The sequence below is a fragment of the Sturnus vulgaris genome, chromosome Z, assembly GCF_052056855.1.
Source record: "Sturnus vulgaris isolate bStuVul1 chromosome Z, bStuVul1.hap1, whole genome shotgun sequence".
In the NCBI taxonomy this organism is placed as follows: Eukaryota; Metazoa; Chordata; class Aves; order Passeriformes; family Sturnidae; genus Sturnus; species Sturnus vulgaris.
The window spans coordinates 34,481,026-34,504,181 of NC_142283.1; the positions used below are offsets into that span (position 1 = coordinate 34,481,026).

The 23,156-nt window shown below is 41.7% G+C and overlaps 1 long non-coding RNA gene across 1 annotated transcript in view; it reads right to left on the reverse strand.

Moving 5' to 3' along the window:
* The window catches only part of LOC148219787 (uncharacterized), a 35,709-nt gene extending 12,808 nt beyond the window's left edge, over positions 1 to 22,901 (reverse strand). Inside the window, exons 1-2 of the long non-coding RNA XR_015799703.1 lie at positions 14,042 to 22,901; positions 7,875 to 7,980 (exon numbers count right to left, since the gene is read on the reverse strand). This is a non-coding gene — a long non-coding RNA (uncharacterized LOC148219787). The remainder of the gene's footprint in view (positions 1 to 7,874; positions 7,981 to 14,041) is intronic.
* Between the last annotated feature and the right edge of the window lie 255 nt (positions 22,902 to 23,156).

The following is a 23,156-nucleotide window of genomic DNA, read 5'->3' on the forward strand; positions in this document are numbered from 1 at the left end:
GTCCCACTGAAAAAAAATGTTCATATGATGCAAGGGATGACCATGTACAACCCAATTTTCGGCATGTGATTTCCTGTCTTGAGCCTTGAGCTTCCTCTGCAAACCAGGTATGCCTGGCTGAAATTTAGCTATGAAAGAATAGAGAAGAAAAAGGTAACCATTTACAAGTAAACAGCTCGGTAACTGCTGTGAAAGTTGTGTAAGTGTCATGGAGAAAGTGTGGAGATAGTTTCAGAAAGGGGAGACTGTTAATGGCAGTGAGGCAAGAGCCAAGCATGAGATACTGAGAGAATTTGAGTACAGGAACCAGGCATTCTCTAGCAGTTTGTAAGGGTTATTGTCCAGGGTCTCTCAAGAGAGGCACAGAAGATACCTACCAGGGGTAACCGAGACAAAGAGATTATGAGGAGAGACTAAAGAAACTTAATGAGAATCCAGACTCAGAAGAGACCTCAAACAAAACCCTGGGGAGGAAAAGGTGAGAATTCAGGATTATCTTGGGAGAAATACAAGGGACCTCACATCATTAGAGATACGCATGTTAAGGCTGGAACTGCTACACTGACCCTTCTGACTTCTCTTCCAGACTTTGTGGTCTGCCACATAGGACAAGGAAGTAACATTGAGAACCACTACACGGATCAAACCAACTTCTCTTCTGGACAGTCTTGTGGAACAGGAAGGTCATGTTTCTCATGGTTGACATCACTCATATTCATGTTTTTGGATCTGGCTTAGCTTAGACTCTGCACTTTCATTTTAACTGCAAAAAACAGCCCTGAACTCTATTTCTTATTAATTAATTATTGTTAATTATTTTCGAATATAGAGTTATGTGATATAATTGTGTTTTGATTATTATAACAAAAGGATTCCAGTTAGTAACTTTGTATGGCCAGGATGGACCATGATTTCAACCTGAGTATTATTTACCACTTCTGTGAAAATAAGGGCCATGTAAACAATGTATTTGATTTTTGTTGTTTGTTCATAATCTCCTTTCAGCACAAATGTAGTAAACTTTCCTCTGAAATAATCTTATTGTTTACCTGCAGTAATTAGATCTATTCATAGAGAGGGCAGCCTGTAAAATCTTGTCATCTGTCTGTTGTGTCTACACATTAAGACTATTTTTATTTCCATATAAACATATCTGTATAGAATCATTCAGGTCATCGAGCCCAATATTTAACTTAACGCTTCCAAATCCACCACTAAACCATGTCCTTAAATGCCACATCCTTTAAATATCTCTAAGGACAGTGACTGGACCACTTTCCTAAGCAGCCTGGTCTATGACTGATAGCCCTCTCAGTAACAAATTATTTCCATATTAATGCAGTCTAAACCACCACTGGTGCAACTTCTTCTCATCCCCTCATTTGTTGAGAGAAAAGGTTGACTCCCACCTCACTAAAGTCTCCTTCCCAGTAGTTGCAGAGTCGAAGTTTCCCTGACTCTCCTGTTCTCCAGGCTTGACACACCCAGTCCCATCAGCTGCTGTTCACAGGACTTGTGCTCCAGGCCCTTCACCAGCTCCATTGCCCCTCTCTGGATACACCCCAACACCTCAATGTCCTTTTCAAAGCGAGAGGCCCAGAACTGGACGCAAAAATCGAGGTGTGGCCTCACCAGTGCCAAGTACAGGGGAACAATCCCTGTCCTGGTCCTGCTGGCCACACTACGGATGATATAGGCCAGCATGCCATTGGCCTTCTTGGCCACCTGGGCACACTGCTGCTTTGTGTTCAGCCAGATCCTGACAATATACCCCCAGGTCCTTTGCTGGGCAGCTTTCCAGACACTCTGCCCCCAACTTGTAGTGCTGACTGGAATTGTTTTGACCCCAGGTCAGGACCTGATGCTTGGCCTTATTGAACCTCACACCACTGGCCTCAGCCCAGCAATCCAGCCTGTCCAGATCCCTCTGCAGAGCCTTCCTGCCCTCCAGCAAAGCAACGTTCCTACCCAACTTGGTGTTGTCTGCAAAATAACTGAGGGTATGCTCAGTTCCCTCATCCAGATCAGCAAATTAACTGTTAAACAAAACTGGCTCCAGTACTGACCCCTGGAAAAAGCACTCATGACCAACTGCTGGCTGGATGTAGCTCCTTTCACCACTGCACTCTGGACCTGACCATCCAGCCACTTTGTTATCCAATAAACAGTGCACCCATCCAAGTCATGAACAGCCAGTTTCTCCAGGAGAACAGTTTGGGAGATAATGTCAAAGGCTTTGCTGGAGTCAAGATAGACGACATCCAAAACCTTTCCCTTATAGGTGGATCACCCTGTCATAGGTCAGGTTGGTCAAGTAGCACCTGCCTTCCCTAGATCCTTACTGGCTGGGCCTGGTCCATGGTTGTCTTGTATGTGCTGTGTGATGGCACTCAGCATGATTTGTTCCATGACCTTCCACAGGCTGACCGGCCTATAGTGCCCCAGCACTATATAGATCCTCCTTCCAGCCCTTATAGGAGGGCATCACATTGGCCAGCTTCTAATCTCCTTGGACCTCCCTGGTTAGCCAGGACTGCTGCTAAATAGTTAGAAATTACTCAATGAGCTCTTCCATCAGCTCCCTCAGTATCCTTGGGAGGATCCCATTTGGCCTCACAGACTTGTGTGTGTGTATGTGGTGTACCAGATTGTTAATTTTCTTCCCTTGAATTATTAGGCCATTGTTCTGTTCCCCATCTATGTCTTCCAGTTTACCAGAGGAATTGATAGAAACATTTTGTCTTTTACTGCAGTAGCCAAATTAAGTTCTAGTTGGGCTTTGGCCCTTTAAATTTTCTCTCCATACAAATTTGGAACTTGGTAGTCTTCCTGAGTGGAGACCCAAAGGTCGTAAACTCTTCACTGAATTACAGCCAGAGCTCTCTTGTTCAGACTGGTTTTCCTACCCCCATCCCAACCTCCACCACACATCTTTTGGCATTCAGGGACAATACTTATGCACCTTTAAGATACTTTTCTTCAAAAAATTGCTAGCCTGCCTAGATTCCTTTGTCCTTCAAGAATGCATAGAATCACAGAATCCTTGAGGCTGGGAAAAACCTCTGGGCCATTGAGTCCCGTCTTCAACTGATCACCGCCTTGTCAATTAGACCATTGCACCATGTCCTGTGTCCAGTCCTTTCATGAACACCTGCAAGGATGGTGACTTCACCACCTCCCTGGGCAGCCATGCCAATGTTTGACAGCCCTTTCCATCAAGAAATACCTCCTGATCTTCAGCCTGAACCTCCCCTGGCACAGCTTGAGGCTGTGTCCTCCCATCCTGGAATTAATTGCCTAGGAGAAAAGGTGAACCCCCAGCTAGCTATAACTTTATGAGCCTCCTTTTCTCCAGACTAAACAACCCTAGGTCCCTCAGCCTCTCCTAATAGGACTTATTCTCTAGACCTTTCTCCAGCTTTACTGCCCTTCTCTGGACTCATCCCAGCACCTCAATACTTTCTTTGAAGTGCTTTTCAAGAGACTCTGTCAACAAGGCCGAGGCCTTCCTAACAGAAATACAAGCTGGTAGTTCTCCTAATCACATTCCTTAATTCTATCATTTCATGATTACTATGGCCCAGACATCCTCCAGCCATTAGCTGCACCAGTTTTACTGCTATTAAGGCTGTTCTTCACCTCTGTTAAACAAATTAAACAGTTCCTTCCCTTACTTTTCTTTTGTGCTGTTACCATGTGACTGCCTGAATAATTCTGATTTCAAGATGCTGAGTATTGGCTGAATGAAAGAGTTTGAGTTGCGGAGCTCAGTGTCTGCTCTGTCACTAATAGGAGCTCTTGTGAAGAAGACTAAAGATGAAAGCATGCTCCTTTTGCACTTGGAAGCTCCTTTTAAGCTCATACTCTACTACTGACCCCTGCCTGTGCTACTCTGTAGTATCTTCCTTTATGTAATTCATTGTCTTGTATCTCGTTGATTCTGACCCTCATCCTGACACATCACCTTGGTTTTTGGGCTTAGCCTCAGACTTTCTACGTCCCTATGCACCTGCTTTTACTGCTGGGCTAAGACTGACTTGGTGGCTCAGAATCATGCCAGAAAAAACAGAGACAAACAAACAAAAAATAACTGAATCCTGCTCCAGCCGTAGGTTTTGTTTCTATAGAGATCATGTGAAAAGGGAGCTTAACTTCAAGAGATGTCATTCTGGGATGGGCAAAGCTGCTGAGCTGCTGTTTTTCACACATTGAGCTGCTGAGTGCTTGCATGTACATCCTTCCTTTCTTCCATTTTTACATCTTCCATTTAAATTGGTGGCCACTCAGTGTCTGGAGAAGGAGGCAGGTTCATGGGCAAAACAAAATTTCCCTGCTTTTAAAGAAACGACATGCTAACCAAATCCACAGCAATTATAGTGGGGACTATTATAATTTCTTTATTTTTTTAATCTATGCTAAATTCTAACAATGTTCATCATATCACGACTTTTCTCCATATTGAATTTTCTTACTGAATGCTAGAATTTTAGTTATTTCTACAACAACAACAATGAAAATGGAAGATGTGTTTGGCCTGCTTGTGCTCATTTTGCTTTTTGTATTTGCCTCTCTAAACACATTTCTTCTTTCCTTCCTTCATCTTAATCTCCCTTTCCTCCTCCTTTTGCCTACCTATTTGAAAAGCTGAAATCTAACTGTGAAATATTTTGGTTTGAGTTCTGGAAAATTAGAAAAAGTTATGAACATTTTGATGCAAAATAAAATTTTGTGGCCATTCACAGCATATTTGGTTGTGATGCAGCCAGTCAGACAGGGCAATCCCCAGGACTCTGAAGGGGCAGAAGGGATAGAGCTGTGTGCTCCCTCTGCCCAGAACTGCCAACACTCTCCAAATCCCGATGGCCAAAGCACTACTGGATTATAGGGAACTTCCTCCAGCCTTGTGAGGACTGAGCCCCAGCTTGGCCTGAGGTGGGGCCCTGTTCAATATAGACACAGAGCATAAGGAAATTTCTCCAGAAGTGGAACCCTCCCACTGGCAGGCAGCGATCTTGTTTTTCATAGGTTCACATCCCCCTATCCTGTCCCCCACAGCCTTAAATCCTCATGTTCCCTGCTGCTGTGTCTCTATGGGACACAACTGTGGGCTGTATAGAGACACACTCCTTCGATAGGGAATGCAGGAGGAGGGAAGGGAGATTTTCTTCAACCCCATTCCGGGTGTCCAGGACTGATGTAAAGGGCGAAATCAACTCACACTCCCCTTTCCTGGGAGCACAGCTCCCTCATGAGGCAGACTTCAGCAGGGCTGTTTGAAGCTCCACGTTCAGCTAAGTAACGGGATGTAGCTGCAAAACAACCTGCAACATCAAGGAAGCAGACATAACCATCAACTCTCAGCATAGGTACAACTGGCAGAAGATGCGTCTTGTAAGAGGTGAAGCTGGGGAAAGGAGTGCCAGATCCTGCTGTTCTCCAGGGAGTCCAGGTGCCCTGCTGCTCACTAGCCCTGCTTTGCTCTAACTGCTAGTCCCAACTATTTTCTCAATACCAAAAGGACCCAGACTTGACCTGTTCACGATACTCTAGACACTCTGCTACTTAATTCCTTAGAAATCAAATCACAGACTCCCACCCCTCTAAACACCACTGCCCACCTAGAATGCTTTTTTTATCCCACCCGTTGATGTTGTTGATGTGTGATAAATGTACAGGGGGATCATTCTGGTAACTGTGCAGCTCTGATTAGTTCATGACAATGGTACAACTGTGCTTCCAGCCTGGTGCAGTTCATTCCAGGTACTGACACCCTGTCACATGAAAGCAAATTTTTGCTTCTGCTGCCAAAGGAATTGAGAAGAAACCATTGATAATGTCTGTTGCAGCATACCACTTGTCTGTCCTTGACTCCAGCTGGCATAGGGGCTCCAGCATATCAAGTATAGCCACGCTCAGCAGCAGTGTGACATCTTCATTCAGGACGCAATAGTCCTTGTTTTTTTTCACCCTCCGCCAGAGTTTTGCATGGGCCATATGAGATATTTAAAGGATGCTGATCATTCATTGGGTTTCCAATGGGTGAATCAGCCTGCAGGTGGGAGCCAGTGAATCTCAGCTGCTGCAGTATCACTGGTGTTGCACTGTAATGGTGGCTATCAGCCTGCCATTCATCCGCCCACAGTAAGGCCACAACAGAGAAATGTTCTGAGAAGCCAGACAAGCTAGTCAGCTGTTTGATTTTCTCCATATTCATGATGGCTACACTGAAAGCTCATTGGTACTCTTTTGGGCCCTTGAAGTACACTGTCCTCAGGTAGTCTATGCCAGGGACAGATGAGGCCTCCAGGATTGTCAAGAATAGGGTGTTTTTGCAACAAACCCAACAATATCAGCTAAACACCTAACACAAGGGTGAACAAGAACCTTGGAAGTCCATGCAGCAAAACCACCAGTATCAATCTCAGCAAAGAGGAAGGTATATTCTCTTGTTCTCTCTGCAAGATAACTTCCCCAGGATAGTTAAGTGCACAACGTTTGTATTAACATGCTCCAAAGCTCAACAAAATGAAGAGGTATTCAGTGCAGCTAGCCAACTTCAAAGACACGGAAACCTGTCAATTAATAACTGCTATAGCATACTCAATTCAAAATTCCCATTGTCTCAATGCACGTGCTGGGTGCCATGAAGGATTGTGGTGGGTTGACCTCAGCTGGATGCCAAGTGGCCACAAATATCTCTATCACTCAACAGGACAGGGGAGAAAATGAGATTAAAAAGTTTGTGGGTCAAGATACAGGCAGTTCAATGAAGAAAACTAAAGGCTGTGTGTGGAAATATAGCAAAGCAAAAATATTTATTCTCTCTTTTTCATTGTCAGTTGGTGTCCTGGGAAGTAGGGCCTCAGTATGTGTAGTGATTACTTTGGAAGACAAACACCTTATTAACAAATCCCTTCCATGATCCTTAACTTCTATTTTTTTGCCAAGTACAACATCATATAGTATGAAATATCCCCTTTAATTAGTTTGAGTCAGCTGTCCTGGCTATGTGTGCTCCCAAACTTTTGCCCACCTCCAGCCCACTGGCAATCAGATGGAGTATGAATGAACAGCCTTGGTGCCGTGTGAGCCCTGTTCAGCATGACTAAAACACTGGTGTTTCAACACCATTGTAGCTATAAGTACAAAGAACAGCTCTTTAATGGTTGCTACCAGGAAAGCTGACTCCATCCCAACCATTCACCATACTCTTTTGTGAGTCCAGTATCACACAGCTACAATCAGAATCCCATCTCCCTCCACTTCACCCCTGTTATGTTAGGGAGAGCTCTGTCCTCTGCCATTCCAGGCTGACCCTCACACTAAACTTTCTCCATAGCAGAGGAGGAGGCATTGAAACCTCCTTCCTTGCCTCCACAGCTGACAATTGGAAATGCTGGCCACTCTCCACTGTGCTTTCTTCCCCAAGCCCAAGGAGCAGGGCAGCAACCCACTAGGACCTGTCTGTCCCAGCCATGAAGGTTTGTTTTCTGCTTCCTAAAAGGCCTAGTGTTGTCTTCATCAGAAGCCTGCTTGCCCGAGAGCCTTCTGTCCCTAGGCAATTTTTTGAAAGTTGCAAAGACTGCAGCAGGGATGGGATCTGGCTCTCTAAGCAGTCACAGGCAGGTCAGTCCTCATGATTGCCAGCAGCTGTAGCAGTGAGAACTGGGTTACAGGGTTTATATCTGCTCCAGAGAAACACAGTGTACATCTGGCCAGGCGTTCAGCAGACCTGTGCCTTGGAGCAGCTGCCAGGCTGCAGAGCCATGTGGCAGATTTTCTCTCCCCACGCTCGGCTGCCTACTGCTGAGGTACAGCCAGCAGCTGTTTATGAGCCCCCTGTGAGCTGGCTTACCTGCCTCAGTCAGGCCTACCTGTCACAGGTCCTGACGTCTCTTCTTTGATGGAGACGTTTCCACTCAGGCAGCCTGCACCTGCCCCCTCCCAGTGCCAGGAATACTCGGCAGCCTTGGGCTCCCTCTGAGGAAGGAAGCACAGGCAGGCACAGGTGAGGGCACTCAGCCAGGCAGTGCCCTGGAGCTCAGACCTTAGCCCTGCCTCTGTGGGCTTCTGTCTCCACTCTCCATTCTCTTCTGGGGGCTTTGACACCAGGCCTGTGAAGGTAGCATTTCCACAGGAACACAGAGCCCAACAGGCATCCCTCTTTGGCCTGGGCCATGTGCCCAGCTGCTTTGGGATACTACAGAGTTATCTGGCCCTTCCAAAGCTCTGATGCACCTGGAATCCAGCCATGGATGTGCTGGAGGTTCAGGGCCTGGATCCCAAGACCTAGGCCCCGTGCCAGTGCTGACTCCATCAACCACCTCACAGCTACAATTCTGCTGAGAAGGAAATAGTGACAGCGCTTCCCATGCCAGGAAGAAATATTTCGCAGTCCTGGAACTGCTTTGTTGGGCATTTCACCCTGTGGTCCTTTTTGTCTAATGCTACCCAATGCAAATGGGGACAGGTTCTTTTAAGGATCCTTTGTAGAATCAGTATGAGTTAGATCTTTTTTATTACAGAAAGTGAGTCAATTTCAGACAGAAAATCTTTTGGAAACTCTGCAATAGCATTCCAGATAACTTCAAGCACAGAAGAAATACTTAGAACAGTCGTTTCAAGTTCAGCAGCACCTAAAGTTGGAAAATTCTTTCAAAATTTTGTAATTTTGAATCAATTATTGGGTATGCAGGCAATTAGCTCCCAAGTCTCACAGTGTAATCACATGTAGAAAGAAAAAAATACTGTATTTGATTTGCTTAGAGCTGTGATCAATTTAAGTGGAATTTGGTCATGTGACTGACTAAAATATTGGAGGGCATGTCATTACATTACGGAAGCTCTATGATGCTGTGAATTGATTAAAAAATATAGAATAAAGAGTATGTTCCAAACTGAAGACTGTGATTTAGCTCGGATGGTGAAAGTTGCCTTTCTTTATGGAAAAGCAACTGTTTTTAAGAAGAAATTTTCATGAAGCAATAGATCCTTTCCTCTTTCATCAAAAATCTGTTACTTGCAATTCATTTCCTGCTAGAATATTTTTTCCAGTTTAAATTATTGTAAGCATCATGGAAAAAAAAAGCCAGTGAAAATATTATTTGTAATAATAAAAAATATTCAGCTTAAAATTTTCTGTCAAAATAGATGAATCATTCATTAAAAAACTCTAATAATGAGCTTTTAAAATTGGGAAGGTAGTCTAAAGGAAGGTAGAATAAAAAATATGCATCTGAAAGTGCTAGGTTGGAAAAGTGGTTTAAGGAAGGATTGTTACAAGGTCTCCCTGTTTGGCAGAGACCTTTGTGAATTTAGGAAGGATCCAACAAAATTTAAGCATAAAACCCCAGATTCTAGAATCCACTTAGAAAACTACAGCCTGTCAAAGAATTGTTAGAGTTGTATGTACAAAAGATGTGGAAAGGTAAGATTTAATTAAGAATGGCTTCTTTAAAGCAGCTATTTCAATGATGTAACAGAGAAGTTCAGATATTGTGAGAGCTTCACAAGACTTGGTGCTTGAAGGAAAATGTCAAAGATGGGATGCTACAGAAATAGGTGCAAAAAAGTTTGAAAATGGCAGCTAAAAATTGCATTAAAGAGAAAGTCGTGCAGAATAGCCAAAGAAGAGTTTATCCTTGTGAGATTTTTCTCATGGCAATATGGCAAATTACCTGCTTGGAAGGGTATCCCATCCAACCATTTCCATCTTTAGAATGGCACTCAGGGCAAGTTTTGGTGATTAACTCCTGATGAGTACATGCATTTAAATGTGAAAGAGCTCTGAATGACAACCAACAGATGTAAAATAATAAGCCAGAGACAGATGCCAAGCCGAGGTGCATGTGCTGCCACGTATTGGACAAATGCAATGTGATCTGTCATGCAGTTAACAATAATGCAAGAGAAAAGCATGACAGTTCAGATAGCTTGAGTATGGTATAGATCAGATCAGTGGAGATAGTGCATTACTCCACAGAACTAAAAATACCTTCTCCTGGGAGTGATGCCTGCACTATTAAATGACTCACAAATCTGGAAAACTCATAAAGTCTTCTGCATCCCAATAGACATGGGAGCACCTTATCAAATTTACATTATTGTAATTTCATCAAACCCCATTGCACTGCTGGACCTGCAGAGGCAGCTGAAGAGAAAGCAGCTGAAGAAGGTAAATATGGCTTCTAGCCATCTAATCCTTTCATGCTGTGTTGTGAGGGAGAAAGGGTATGTGGATCTGCCTAACTACTGCATGCATCTACAGGGAAAGCCCATTTCATCTAGGCTTTTTTGCAAGTGTCATGGATATCTCTTAACTGTTTTAGCAGGAGTAAACAGCCCATGCATAATTATCACAGTGCAGGGGACGCCGCTCCCAGTTTGTTATAGTTTTGCAGTAAAACCACCATTGACAGCGAAGTACGTTCATCAAGAACTGCCATCAAGAGGGGGCAGCCTCTGTTAACTGCATCTCTGCTCCTCGCAGCACTGTGCTGTGTCTGCCTTTTTGGGGTGTGTTTTCATGCCAAGCTCTTGTCACAAGGCCTTCTTGCCTGTTTGCTAAGCTGCAAGTTTTTGTCAAAGCCTTTCAGGACAGGTACCATATTCTGGGCTGAGCTAGACAAGCACGGCCCATGTAAGCATCCCAGGTAACCGTGATGGGGTTGGTGGCAGCTGAGAGTTACCTACTATTTAGTTACCTAAATAGTATGGTTTGTAATTAGGCCAGCTTCAATCACATGGAAACCAGGACACTGATACCAGGAAGAACCAGATCTCTATAGAAGTTCTCATAAACTTTGGTTTTCTTCAGTCAGATTAAATTAATCCCAACTAGGTAAAAATCTTCCATCTGACAGTCTCACAGGAGTATTTCAGATCATACTGTCAGGTCTAGACAAGCAGTGAAAGCTGGATCTATTATAAGGCCAAATATCACTTTTAACTGTTCAAGATTGTTTTCCTTCAATTGTACATAATAATTATTTCCTATTTTTTCTTGTTAGAATACTGACCTTGTATTTCTAAGACTTGAATTTCAGATTTCAGTGAGAATCCAGATGCAAGGGAAATAAATAAAAACTTCATCCAACGACTTATGAAATGTGTTTTAAAGTTTTATTTCCTTCAATTATCTGTGTAAAAGACCCTACTTTTTTTTTTCTAGGGTTTGGGTCATCATTGAATAAATGCAAGGTAAAATTCGTCTCCATGAAGTCCAGAGGTCAACTTGAGCTCATTAGTAGTCAGTGTGGATTCACCAACATTTGACCAACAGAGCTCACATTCTCAGTAAAGGTGGGTCAGAAAAGAGTCAGAGAACTTTTAAGGAAAACAAATGGGGAAGTATCTCAGCACTAAATTTAAACAGAAATCTGTGTCTCTTGGGGGTTTTTAACTCCAGAAGAGCAAAGAATGAGGAATAATATATAATCAGATGCAATGGATCTTTAGGTAAGTACTCTAAAAATTGATACACAACTGCCACCTCTCAGAGTTCTGCATAGAATGATAAAATTTGTTACCTTTGTACAGCATTCAGATACCCTGCAATTAGAAGCTAACATCTTGAGAAAACATTGAAATTACTTAGCCAGACGATAGTGAACAGATCCAGGTGTTTGCCACAAACTGTGCCACTATGGTTGTACTTAGTCATAATCCAGAATCTCAGGTTTGCAATTTACCACATTCTTTCTCCCAGTTCAGTGCTATTGTTGGAAAATATTTTCAGTGAGTTATCCATACTACATGGAATGAAGCATATAGCAGTCATTCCAGCACACATTAACAAGTGCCTGACAAGCATGCTTGTTTCTTGTTATCATTACTATTGTTTTAGTGACACAAAATGCAATGCAACACCTTGGATAGGCCAGGGAAAGCTCACCGATATTTTTAATTTCTTGACAGTAACTGAGTCTGGTCTGCTATGTCTCTCCAACAAAAAGCAATGTTGATGCTGTAATTCTGCATAAATTATCTTTCTTAGATTATGTAATTTTCATCATTTTTCCTATGTCATATCATGCAGCCAGTCTAATTGGCTGTAAAACACGCACTATAGGTGCAAGTGCATGCTTTTGCTAAGGAAAGATATTCATCTGGATGAGATCCAGACTAATATTCCCAAAGCCACTGGAGGCCAAATGGTCATATTCTCTGAAATGCAGGAAAGCTGTGAAAGAAATGATCCTCCAGGTAAAATTAGTCATATTATTATAGATGACTCGATACTTCCATCAACTATTTCATATTCATGCCCCTCTGCTCCCCGCAGAAGCCAGCTGTGAGAGAAGGCTCCAGGAAGCACAAGGCTGATTACTTGCATGAGTAGCATTTTCACGTCCTCTAGCAATAGCTAGAAAGCCTTGGTCACAGAGTGTTTTCAAACAGAGCTGTCCTCTGAATCTCACAGTCTATGAACCACACATAGCATGGTTAGAGCAGTAAGAGGCAGGAGAAACAAAGGGTGAAAATAGAATCACCACCACTGGCACAACACCTGCTTCTGCTCAGAACAGCTTCAGCACAGCTTTTTGGTCTGTCTTTCCTAGGGTGGCTTTTGCACAGATTAAAGCTGACTCTTAGTATGTGGGTCGGATATGAACAACAATTATTAATTTTGCAGAAATGGGGCATGGAGATGAGATCCAGGGAAGAGTAAGTTATTCGACTGCCTTATTTTTGTGTTACTGTTGGAAAAATTGTTGAGGAATTCCATGCAGCTGCTCATGCTATATATCCTGTCATCCAGATACCAGTGGTGAGGAATTTATCCTCTACACTGTCTGAAAAGGACCTCATTTATCATTCAAAGTTCTCTGGATGGTTTTGATTGAATATTTGAAATAGTATGGCATATTCTAGAGATAAATGTTTATACTCCAATAATGACTGAGTGGATGCTTTTATATGTATCTTTATGGAATACTAGTACTAATTGTTACATTCTTGGATTATTTGCCTTTTTTCCCCCCAGATATTCTTATTTCCTGTTTTTTGGGGGTTTTTTTCTGAATATTTCTAGAAGTCAGAGTTTACACTGCAAATTTTCTTATTAATTCTGGAGGGATGTATGTGCATATAATTTATCTAAACCTACTTACAATATTTCAGAATACTCTGAATGTTCTGTTTCATTTTGCCTTTGTTACAGTCAAACGAACCCCTTTTCCAAGTGTATTTTCTGCAAGCTTCTGGCTCTGTCTGCCTACACTAGGTTCACTGATGAACCAACACCATGTCTGCAGCATGCATGGGATCTTTCTGTGATGAGATTATTTCAGTTAAGCAGGTGCAACCTATATAAACCAGTTGTAATGGGTTAACCCCATCTGGCAACTCAAGCAGCTATTTACTCACACTCCTCCCTATGGTGGAATGAGAATAAGAATTGGAAGAAAGAGGCAAAACTTGTGGATTGAGAATAAGAACAGTTTAACAATTGAAACAAAGTAAAGATAACAACAACAGTAATAATAATAATAATAATAATAATAATAATAATAATAATAATAATAGTAGCAACAACAGCAACAATGAAAACAACAAAAGCAACATCAGTAATAAATAGGATATAGAAAAAAGGAACATAATTGAAGAAAAACAAGTGATGTGCAATACAATTGCACACCACCTGCTGGTTGGTGCCCAGCACGTCCCTGAGCAGTGACAGGTGACACCTGGCCAGCTCCCCTCAGTTTATTCACTGAACATGACACTGTCTGTGATGGAGATCACTTCATCCTGTTTGCATCAGCTGTCCTAGCTGTGTTGCTTCCCAGTTTCTTGTGCACCTGCTCATGTGGCAGAGCATGGGAAACTGAAAAGTCTTTGATTTAGAGCAAGAGCTACTTAGCAAAAACTGAAGTATCAGTGTGTTACCAACATTATTCTACTACTGAATCCAAAACACACTGTACCAGCTACTACGACAAAAATTAACTCCATCCTAGCAAAAAACAGGCAAGGATCCACATCTTATCCCATACCATTTTTGTCATGCTTGTTCTCGTGCTCCCCAGCACCCCATTACCTTTTCTATCTTTTGATTGATGTACCCAGTGTTGTCATTCCTTGAATCTATGGAGCCTCTTTATAAGAGCCTGTTGAATTCATTTAGTCCATGACCCTGGACTGGCATAACAATCAGGCAGGAAAGATGTAGTGTCCAATCAGAGCATGTTGTAGACAATTCTGATTCCACCACCACTATGCTCACTGAGTTCCATCAAAATCCATTCTTCATTAATGCAGCAATTGAAAATCTGGAGTAGTGGAGATGGATACTGTGAGGTGTGAGGAAGGGTGGACAGCAGCCATAGCAATGATAATATACAGTATGTATACATAAAGCAAATAACATCATACCATTTAATTCTTTGGCTAATCTCACCCAAAACGAAACCCCCTTGAGGTACATACTAGGCTTTTCCATACTTCTGCATTACCCACCATGTGCACCTAGGGTCTTAAGAAAAGCATCCCATAGATGGGTTTACGTATGCCTAAGGCAAGGAAAACCCAAACAGTTACATTATCCCTTTTTGGTCTGTATGTATGGCACAGCCCCACAGATGTGGAAATCCCTGGGCCACAGCATAAACTCAGCCAGTTCCATGCAACAGTGGCCTGCTCATCCCACTTGGAAGTTGCAATTGCAACTCCTGCCTTCAAATGTGAAGAAAGACTCTTTCAAGTGAATTTCATTACAGTTTTGACTGTAGAAATAAATTATAATAGAGCTGTTCCTTGCTAGAAAAACCTGTAATTGTTTGAAAGTCCAAAAAGGGATCGTCTGCAATGGGCCATTGCTGCATGGCATGCTGCATGTTGGAGGCTGACTAGTCTTGAGGGCAAAAGATTTGCAAAATGAACAGTCACTGAAAATATCCCAATATGTGACCAATAGCAATAATTACCAAGTTACATGAAAATTAGAATAATTTATATGTAATTTAAACAAAGACTTCAGTGATATTTAGAGCCCAATGAAGGATATTTTATCAGCTGGAGTCCCCAGAGATGAATTTATGCACTTATCCATTTGCATAACTTGTTTTGCACATCCACTTAAAGATTACGTGTTTTTTTCTTCAGGCCGTTTCTTGAGCACAAGAATCTTTGCTGTCTTCTAAGTTCAAAACTCTCAGCCAGACAAGAAGCACCATGGTCAACATGGAACCAGAACAGCTTCAGAGGGGAAAGGGAAAACAGTGAAAACAGGATTTTCTACTCACTAACTGTATCACATGATCAAGTTCTTGAACTACTCAGTGTTTATGATTAGAATTTTGCTTTCAGTAGAACTCAAATTATGTTTCCCATGCCTAAGTAATTTTTTTTTTAAATCACCTGAGCACTCAGACCTTAGCACTGTAGACCTGGCCATGGACTATGTCTTTCATCTTTCTGAGGAAGAAAAGGATGATGGAGAGAGTCAGTTTGCAGTGGCTAATATATGGAAAAGTTCAAGTGGACATTATTTTTTAATTCAGCTTAGCAGAAGAATCTTATGACTTCAGCTATACCTTCTCTACAAGCTGCCAAAATCAGTGAGGACATAACAGATGTAGAGTTCTGGGCAAAAAAAGGCCAAGTGCAAAAGTCAAACCTATTAAGGACTGAAGGCTAAGGCATCTACTCTGCACTGTGCAGCATATCACTGTTCAGGATCTGCTCAGGACAGTTGTTTTGTGGGTCATTAACTCTGAATAATAATCTTCTGTTCAGGATCATTACAGTGGCCCATTCCATACTCCTGAATATGTCTTGAGTTTACCTAAGCACATAGTTGTAGAATAGGATCTGAGCATTATGACAGAATCAGAATGTAAACATAATTAATTAGACATAATTGATATTTAACACTTCAGTATTTAATCTAAATTTCTACCTGCTGTTATCACTTGTTTCTTGAATGCCTGGTCAAACTCAACAATGTTGTTTTGCTTTATAAAACTAAAAAAAATACATAATTCTTGCTTTAATAGTCTAATACAATAGGACTGGATAACATAGTGGAAAACCTATCTATGGAACAAGAAAATGCAGAAGGTAAAAGTATAGCAACGAAACCTTGTGAATATCTGACAAAGCCCAGTAACTGTTGCTCATCCTAAAATAACATAAAAAACCAGGAAACAAGTAAAAGAGAGTGAGTTTCCCCAGAACAAATTCCATGTGAAAACTCTTAGTTCAGCTTCTGCATTCCTATTCTCAAGTTTCCACTCATTTAATGGTATTTTATGTTCCAACTTTCCTAGGAAAGCAAAAAGCCTGGCACAACTTAACAAAAGCACTGGAGCCAGTCAACACTTATGTGAGCTATTTACTGTCTTCATGCCATAGAGAAGCATGAGAGCCAACTGGACAGGTTGAGGCACTGCCTGTAGTGGTGGTGGTGCTTCCTATCGACCTTTGCCTTTGCTAAAAACATGAAGCTGACTTTGCATAATGCAATCAGAAGACTCAAGCAGGAGCTATGTTACAGAAAAGTTCAAGTGAAACTCCACCCCACGAGTTTCGAAAAGCAGCTTTCCTGCATGGTACACCTCGTTTGTGGTGAAATTCTCTTATCTCCTCTCGGCACCTGTGTTATAGCACTCATAAAATGTTCTCAGTTTTACAGAACTCAACTCACATCTCGGTTTTTAACTCAGAACCTTGCACTTCTCACTCAAAACAATGGAGATTCTTTCTTCCTCCCCCATTCTCAGAAGAAAATGCAATGCTGTAATGGCCAGGATTTTTAAAATCTGGATGCCGATGCATCTCTGGGTTATTGTTTTTTATTGCAATTGCTTGAGTAAGGGAGAAGATACTGTTTTACAAAACAAGATGTAGTGAAGAATGGAAGATCTGTAATACAAGGGAATTAATACTACAATGATAAATTAATTGTTTTATTAATTTTTGACTTATTTTCACTCTGTCTACATTGTACAAAGGTAAAACCAGAGATTATTCATATGAATAAGGTTATTAGCCGATATACCAGATTACTAGTACAAAATACATATCCAGGTGTGAAGCAGTGTAATTTAGTTTTTCAGTCTACTTTCATATCAGCTGATCTGTAACTCATTTAAATTCACCATTTTAAAAGAGACTTCTTGCACATGTGCTGGTGTATTCCTACTGTCTCCTAGTCTGCTTTGAAATCTCAGGAATTCTTGTTAGGCTCTGTCCTTGATAAATTGCTCTCGGGTGATTAATCTCCCCTTGAAATTATCAAAAAACATCTTATCTTGGTCCATAGCAGGAAATTCTGTTGCCTAACCAAGGAAGGGGACAAGAGATAACCCTGAAAGCCTTGGAATTTAACTTGCCTGAATCATAGCCCAAATGGAATAATATTATTGTTACTGAAATTTTGAGGAAAATATCTGGTCTGGATTGAGGCCAGGATGGAGACTGACTGATGACTAAAGCCAAGCCACTTGCAACCCTATGAACAACAAAGGGCCAAGTGAGGCCCTTTGAGCTCCCCTAGGCTGCAGTGGCTGCACCAGCATCTTGCGCAGGGTCTCTCAGACCTCACCATTTCACAAAGTTCTGAGAACTCAGAACAGTAATTGAAAACTGGAAACAGAGCCTGTGCTGGTACCCAGCTCCTTGAGGCTCAACCCTACACCCACAGAGATGCAAATGCATTTGGTGTCAGTCTTAACAGGTACCTCTTACTTATATATCCATATACACATCTCTGAATTCATTCAAATACCCTCTATCAGGTAGAGTATGAGTTTGCCATCTTGAATCTATTATCAAGTCACTCTTGTAATTATAGTAAATCCTGTTACATCTCTTTCTAAATGTTAAATTTGTCAATGATCATGAACTGCCAGATCTTTTAGACGTAAGCCATTGACCAAGGCGCTGGGACTAAGTGTTCGGCTGCACCTAGGCTCCATCAGGAGTTTAGAAAGAAAGAGGGTCTTCATTGAACTCCATGGCTCGACAGGGGGGTCTCTCTTTCCCATTTGCATCCTTATAATTTTGCATCCTCAGGCTACATGTGAATCATTCTAAACTGATTCTAATCCAATTGCTTTAAGTATGCTTCATAATGCAATTTTCCCGTGTTTTCTTCATCTATATGCTAGGTCATTGAGCAAACCTTGCCACCAAACATTGTTAAGTCACACTTTCACATATTTATATTGAATGTGCTCTTGCCAATGCCCTCAATGGTGATTCTTTAAATTACTTAAATGACTCATTTGTGACACTGAAAGAAACCAGCTTGTTTGAAATGGAGATACAACTGTTTCTTCATGCCATTCACAGACCCCAGAGTATCCTGGATACTGAAATATCAGATTAGACAGAAAAATGCAATGGAGGAAAAGACAGTTACAAAATTGAAAGAGACAGCATAAGGCTCAGAAACCTCAACTTACAGTAGGCTGAAGCAAACCTGGTCTCAAACAATTCCTAATACATCCTGTACTGCCCAGTGCTACAGTCAGGGTTCTGGACAGACTCACAGATCTTCTGAAAGAAGACAAGAAGAGCATGGTTGTTTATCCCAGTTAAATGAAAGCTTGAAGGCACTTGATTACTTTCTGTAAAAATATCAGATTACAAAATGCTGTCTTGGGTGAGGAGGTTTTTGAGCTAAAACCTGATGATGGCCTAAGAACAAATGAATACACACTTGCTATCAATAAGTTTAGAACAGACTTTTGGGAAGGTCACTAGAGCAGGGAGGTTCCAGCAGTGCCTGCCCCTAGGGCTGATAGACAGAGGCTGCCAGTCTAGCTTTTGACAGAAGCATAGCTGAATTTTTCAGAGGGCAGTTTGATGAGGTGCCAGAAGGAATGAGGCCTCCTAAGCCAGGAACCAGTGCCAGTCTGGGCTCTTTACCTCAAAGCTTATCAGCAAAGGCATCTCTTGACTATAAATCATTTGCTTGGGGCTCCAATATATGGCAATGCCCATATTCAGAATACATTACTTAAAGTGGAGATGAGACACTACTTCCTTGTCATAATTTGAGCATTTGAAATAACATGTTGATTTTCCAGGAATTATTAACTGAAAATGACACACACAAGAGATTTTCACACATGGTTTATCCTAGGCTGTACTGTTAATAGCAGCCTGGAATGCAGACTTCTGACCACTTTTACTGCTTGTAGTCTGTCCAGCTACTGCGATCAGCCATGAGGCAATGATGGCAGCTGACGTCACTAAAGGTCAAGCAGTGAATATATTTTCTGCCGCAGAGATGTTCTTATTCTTGTGACTGCACTGTTATTTTGCAAACCTTCTGTCAGAGTAGCTGCAGAATTCACACCACCAATCTGTAAGGGGAAACAAACAGAAGAAGCATAACAGGATTTCTTTGATGTAAGCTTTGAAACCTCCCTGGGTAAAAGGGCTACATTTCTTTCAACACTGTGAGTGGAGAAGTGTTTGTTATGCCCCTGTAAGCATGGCAGAACTCAGTATTTTTGGTATCAAAAAAGCAAGTGATACTGATTGCTGTGTAGCCAAAGTCTGCCTCTCTTCTCTGAGCAATGTGAGCACAACAGGGTACAGGTCATCTCACGCTCTCTTTCATGGTGCAGGTTTCTCATCACATTCTAAAAGAGAATTTTCCACAAAAATCTTTGCCTTTAAAAACTTTTTCATTCGTGGTATGCAGGTCCTCAGGATGGTGGTATGAATCTGAGAGGGAAACTGTGTCCTTAGAGTACCAGGCGGCCCCACTTAGGAACTGTGCTTACCTCAGGCAGGCACCAGATCCTGGGTCCTTAGACTGTGCCAGCTGAAGGTCTGGTCTTGGAGAAACAGCAGTTTAGAAACTGGTTGGAGAAGCTCCAAGTTTCTTTCTCTCAGTCTGACTGCTTATGGCCTCAACACTTTTCACTTCCTCAGTCATTGTGTCCTTTCTGCCAGCCCTGCCCGAGTAACCATAGTTATTTTCTCTTCTCAAAAGGCAGAAGGGGAAATGTTAATTTTCTTCTTACAGATTATCTCTCCTTAACTTGCTCTTCCTAGCAGACTTGTAATGTGTAATAAGAAACTTACTGGCTGAGAAGACTCACATTGGAAACCTCCTTCCTCATACTCATCAAAGTGTTGGCATGAATCAGGCTAGCAGGACAGATGAAGGTAGACTTTTATGCAAGAAGTTTCTTAATTAATCTCACACTCAAGAGCAAAGTCTCCAGCTTGACAGATAAAAGTGACCACTACCAGACATTTCCACCCCAAGCAGATGTAATGCAACTAGAATACAAAGGGCAAAGGCTGATACCAAGGAATTGCTCACATTTTTTCCACTTTAATGTTTTGGAAGCCCTGAAGCAATCACAGTTTCTCCCACCATCTGGAACGATGGAAAAAAAATTAAACTATTTCCAAAATCAAATAACAGCAATAGTCCTTAGGTGGTCCTTTCACATCTATGCTGATTTCCATGGCAGTAATTGGTAAATATCCTCTTAGCTAGATCAGCAATCACACATTCATATATAGACTTTAGGAATATCATTTCTCAATTGCAAGATTGATTATTCTGTTTGAATATTTCAAGACTGAACCAGCAGATTATAATTAAGAGAAAGAAAAAAATTGTGAAGTTCCAGTTTTCCTTTTCTAAGGAAAGGATCAGAGAAGTACTGAAATAGGAAATTTTCACCACTCACCTGAGACTGGGATGCTACCTTACTGAGGACTTTCCAAATGTGAAAGTGAGGGATCTGATACATGAAAGCAGTGGTATTTTCATTCGGAAGATGAAGTACAAAAGTTCTTACTGCTCCAAGTTGCCTACAGCAGCAGTGTTTGACTGATCATGATGACTGTTACAAAAAGGTTTTGCAAAAGTACTAGGAAAAAATACATTGCTCATATAAATAGAGGAAAAGAAATCCCACTTGGAATGTATGTAGCATTTAATAGGCAATGGTCTAGAAGGCGAAACAAAATTTTAATATTCTTAGGAGAACATTCTATTTTTCTAGAAGAAACATATAAGAGATTCTATGTAAAGTGACAATCATCTGAGGAAGGCTGTGGTACTGTTGTGTGATCAGAGGTTGTGTTTTACATTTTGCATGGCTGTATTAGAGCAATGTTGCAAAATTGACTTGGCTTATAATTTTCAATGGTAGTGCAGGTTTTGTGCCAGACTATGGGTGGTTTAAAAAACATGTATTTCTCATTCCAAAGTGACTCATACCATTTCCTGTTTTCTCTAAAAACTGTGCAGCTTGCAGGTCTATCCTAAGCATCAATATGGAGAATCATGGATATTGTGCCATTTTCTATCCAGCTTTTTGTATCTCCAATCGTGTGTTCTGTTTGTGCTTGGTATTATGTCCTGTGCTTTCAGGACTGACTCTGAAAGTGAAGGTTTGTTTTGTCTTGTTATCAGCCGGCTCACCTCCCCCATGGTCTGTGTTTAGGAGAGGCTAGGCTCGTTTGCTGGCTTGCTTTGCTTGCTTGCTTGCTCGCTTTTGCTCCTACTTTTCTTGCTTTTGCTTATTAGTTAGTTCAGCTAGGCAGTCCAATTTTTCCTCTGGACTTTGTTTTTTTTTTTTTTCTCTCCCTTTCCTGAATACCATCTGAACCTCTTCCGGACGGGGACCTGGGAAACACCAAGAAACACCAGGAGTCTGCATTCTGTCACCTGCAGCAGTCATTCCCCAGTGCCGGAGATCGATAACTGGGTGATCGATCACTCGCAGGAGAGACTTTCTGAGCTTGTCATCCTTTCAGAGCGGTGAAAGAGTTTGTCAGCTGGTGTTGTTATTGTTTTGTGCTGGGGAGTGGTTTCGTTTCTTAAATAAAAAGGTTTTTTTCCACTCCACTCTGAGGAAATTCTTCCCGAACCCAGTGGTGGGAGGAGGAGTCGTGGGGGTTTGCTTCTTTCTGGGGGCTCCTTCCGGAGGTTTTCCCCCAAATTTGCCCTAAACCAGGACAACTAGAGAGAGAATTTAAATATTTATTCAAAGTTGGAACATGAGCACCTGAGCACAAAAGGACATCCAGTACCACAAGCAGGCAAACAGGTACCAAATCTCACTCAACTTATTACTTCTTTTGTTGCTTATTGCCAGAAAGTGGTATCTGTATGCAAACAGATGTTTCTAATCAGCCTGTCTGTCTCATTTGCTACCTGTAATTTGCAGTCTCTAATACCACACTCATTTCTATGCAAGTGTAACTGGAAGAACAAGATTCATGAATAACTGCCAGGGTACCTTCTCCTCCTTTTGTATTTTGGACAAAAGTACTGATAGCCCTCAATCAGGCTATAAAGCCACTTCCTCTGCAAGTGGTGAGCAGACCAATCAGATTTATTCAGAGCAAGAGAAAACACTAACTCCTAGTGCAGGCAAGCTGACTAACAGTCCTGTGTTTTCCTGCAATTACATAATCGTGTCAATTCATGCAAAAATGAGAAGGAGCTGTTTCAGCCAAACTCTGAATTTTGGGGAACATTTCTGTGCTGCTCTTAACACATGTAGATCTAGTGCAAGAGTTTCTTCAAGACTGACCAGGTAAAGTTTCTTATGTACACTATATGTTTCACTACACATTTCAGTTTCTTCTTTAGTTACTATGATACAGAAGGAGGGTCTCTGACTGACTTATACTCGAGGAGAAAAAGCCCAGGTGTAAAAACAGTCTGTAGGGGTAAACAGAATGACATAAAAAAATTAAAATTCCAAATCAGCTTTTTTTGGTTTACATACTGAAATAATGCTCTAACGGAAATTATGCCAGATGAAGGACTGTCTTGGGGTGACAGCTCCTCCTGGCACCCCGACTACCAGTACTGGGGTAGATGTTCAAAGCAAAAGTACTATATCCCCTACCATGCACCAGCTGCAGGGAAAGTGGAAAAGTACAATGGACTGTTAAAAACCACCTTGAGAGCATTGGGTGGGGCATCTTTTAAAAATTGAGAGCAGCATTTAGCAAAGGCCACCTGGTTAGTTAATACCCGAGGTTACATAAATCGAGCAGGCCCTGCCCAGTCTGAGTCCTTGCATACAGTAAAAGGAAATAAAGTCCCAGTGGTGCATTCCACACGTTTGTTAGAGAAGAGAGTTTGGATCAATTCTGCCTCGAATACAGACAAACCCATTCATGGGATTGTCTTTGCTCAAGGACCAGGTTGCACATGG